The sequence below is a fragment of the Gossypium arboreum genome, chromosome 13 (assembly GCF_025698485.1).
Source record: "Gossypium arboreum isolate Shixiya-1 chromosome 13, ASM2569848v2, whole genome shotgun sequence".
In the NCBI taxonomy this organism is placed as follows: domain Eukaryota; kingdom Viridiplantae; phylum Streptophyta; class Magnoliopsida; order Malvales; family Malvaceae; genus Gossypium; species Gossypium arboreum.
This window is the reverse complement of record NC_069082.1, coordinates 110,285,744-110,289,249: the sequence shown is the minus strand read 5'-3', so window position 1 is coordinate 110,289,249 and position 3,506 is coordinate 110,285,744.

The window sequence follows — 3,506 nt, the reverse complement described above, 5'->3', positions numbered from 1 at the left end:
CAACCATGGTATTACACATGTTTATCATGATGCCATTGTGTCGTTCAACCATGGTCTTACTCATTTACGTCGTGATGCCATAATGTTTTTCTATTATGGTCTTACTTGGTTTAGGCGTATAGGCTCAAATCAGTTCTATAGACTCACCATGATCTTTACTTTTCCCTTTACAGTCCATTCGTTCCGCCATTCGCCAACCTATACCTTGATGTTCAAACACCATAGTGCCCTCTCCGCAAGGCTCGGAGCTTCGTGCAACACGGTTTGCACTTAGCAAAACCATATGGCGGTATCTAACAAACCCATCCCCTTTTTCCTATTCCTAACTTCACCTAACTTAGTGGTAGTCCCCCTTTTCATATTATGCATTCTCTAAACTTACATACCATGTAGAAACTCATTAAGCGATATACTACGTTAGTTATCCATGCAATTATCATCTACTCTTACTATCCGTATTAACATGGTAATCTCTTGTAACTGCAGCTACAACCAGAGGACAAAATACATAACTCACCTTGTTTTCTTACCTCTCAGGTTAACCTCTCTGAACACTAATGCTTTCTTCATCCTAGCACCTAAGCATAACAACCATGCTTAGATTAATCTAAAGATGTTTAACCTTAAAGACCCAGGTTCCACAATTACCCAAAAAATTTGAGTTTTCTTACTCTATGTCTTTTCTTCAATCTACAAGTTCAAAGGGTTAAGGATTACCATTTCTCTATCCTTCTACTTCTAGAATCAAATCTACACGATGGTTGCAACATACATGACTTCTTTCAACTATATCATCATGTTCTTCAAAGTAACTAAAGAAGACTTTACTTAGAGAAAAAATGTTTGGGAAACATAATTAAGGGGAAACCCATTCCTCACACCTACACCTATATTTATGCTCTCTAGAAATGGTTTCCATAGACCATTACCTCCTCTAAATCCTAATTATTATGTCCCCCACTTTAGAACCTTTTGGAAGTGCCCTAATCGAACTAGGGTTGGATTACAACCATTCAAATTTCAACCATCAATTTTTTTATTTTTCCTGGTAGGGTCTCATGATATGTTGATCCTCTCAATCTAATCCTAATTTTCATTATTTTTGGGCCAAACGGTGATGTACAGGTGTTACAGCTATAACTAACAAAGATACTAGACTATGACCTCTTTTCTAACTTGCTTCTTTTTACAACTGGAATAAATGCATAACATATGCAACCAAAGATTTTCAAATGTGACTTTGAAGGCTTGAATCCAAACCAAGATTCAAAGGGTGTCATCCCTTTCAAAGCTTTAGTTTGCAGCCTATTGAGTAGATACGCAGAGGTATTTACAGCCTTTGCCCTGAAACTTGTTGGCAATTTCCTTTCAAACATCAAACACCTGGCCATGTCTATTGCAGTTCTTTTCTTTCTTTTAAAAATGCCATTTTACTGAGGAATATAATTGTTTACCAGTTGATGCTTAATGCCAGGTTCTTTACAAAATCTCCGAAACTTCTTAGATGTGTATTCAGTCTGATCTGAGTATCCTTAACTTGAAGCAAGATTGATTCTCAACTGCAGCCTTGTACTTCCAAAAAACTTGTGCCACTATCAACATGTGCTTCAAAAAATGAACCCAACGATACCTTGTGCTGTCATGAATGATCAAAATGAAGAAGTTTTTTCCATTGAGTGAAGATGTTTTCATAGGTCCACATACATCAGTATGGGCAAGATGCAGCTTGCCAGTAGCTGTCCATGCCTTGTTAGTTGGAAACGGAAGCCTATTTTGCTTTCCAAATTGACACACTTCACATACATCACTTTGCTCAACCTCTTTGGACAAGTTTTCAACCAAATCAAATTGTACAACTGACTAAGTGACCTATAATTGACATGCCCCAATATTTTATGCCATAAGTGAGACTCATTAACAAAACTTGTCTAGGCATTTGTAGTCATTAAGTTCCAATCTAAAAGAAAACTCCTGTCATTCTTAGCAACTAACACGAGTTTCTAACCTAGTGGATCAAATATCATGAAACCCCTATTCTTAAAAGTAAAAAATAGTTATTTTCTAACAGTCGACCAACACTAAGCAAATCTTGATCAAGTTTAGGTACTGAAAGAACATTTGAAACTACTTTTGTACTTGTAAGAGTGTTGATCAAAACATCTCCCTTTCTCTTAGCTTTGATGAACCGGCCATTTCCAATTCTGATCCTCAAGGTAAAGCTTCTGCCAATCACTTTGAAGATGTTATCATCTGAGGGCTTGTGGTTTTTGTGGCAACTATTAATCAACTAGCTCTTCTTAACATTGGTACTAGTTATAAAACATGAAGCAGTAAACACAAGCTTCTCCTGAGCTTGATTTCCATCAGTTGCTTAAGCTTGCACATTCTGCTATTGTTGTTGCCACCTTTTGTCCTTCCAAACTTTCTCTATGTGTCCAAGTTTTTTATAAGCTCTGCATTGAATGTCTGGCTTGAACCAATTGTACTTATCTAAGTGTGTAGTTTTTTTACAGAGAGAGCATTGTGGATTTTTTTCTTTCCACTATCTCTAGACTGTCTCTCATTAACTTCTCTCTTCTTTCATTCCAGTTTTTTTTCCTTTGTTACTTGAAGAACTCAGACCTTCTTTGTTTCTAGCTTGAATTGCACCTTCTGGGTGCTCCTCTTGCATGATTGCTCTTCTTTTCTCTTGAGCATAAATAACAATTGTAAGCTTTGACAGAGGGATTGTTGATAGATCTCTCGAGTCCTCCAGAGATGAAATCTTGGACTCATACTTCTTAGGGAGAGTTGTGATGAATTTTTCAACAATTCTTCTGTCACTAAATTGATCTCCAAGCAGTTCGATCCTATTGACAATAGCCATGATCTTGTTTGAGTATTGCTTGATTATTTTAGTTTCTTTCAGCTTCAAGTTCTCAAAATCTATCCTTAAGTTGATGAGCTATTGTTGCATTGTCTTCTTTGACCCTCGATACTCTTCTTTCAGCTTGTCCCAAGCCTGTTTAGGAGTTTTACAGGCTATAATCATAGTGAAAATCACATCAGACACTCCATTTTACAAGCATGACATGGCCTTGTACTTATTGGCACATTCATCACTGTGCTGCCTGATCTAAGCCATAGTTGGATTAGTTCTCAAAGGTTGTGGATCCCTGTCAGAATGGACCACACCCCAAATATCATAGGCCTGGAGGTAAGTCTTCATTTTCACTACCCAGATGTGGTAGTTTTCTCCATAAAAAATAAGAGGTAAATGTGGTAAGAAGCTTCCTGATGACATTATAAAAGCGACAAAAAAAAAAGGCTCTTTCTTTCTCAACAAGAAACACAAATAAGAAAGACAAAGGCCCTCAAAGATAGCAACTTTCAATACCAATTATTGGTATTCATAGAGAAAAATAAAACAGAGAACTAAAAGAAAATAACCAAAAGAAACTAATGCAAATTGATCTCACAATTCATTTCATCAAGTATTACATCTTTTAAAGTCAATCAACTATCAA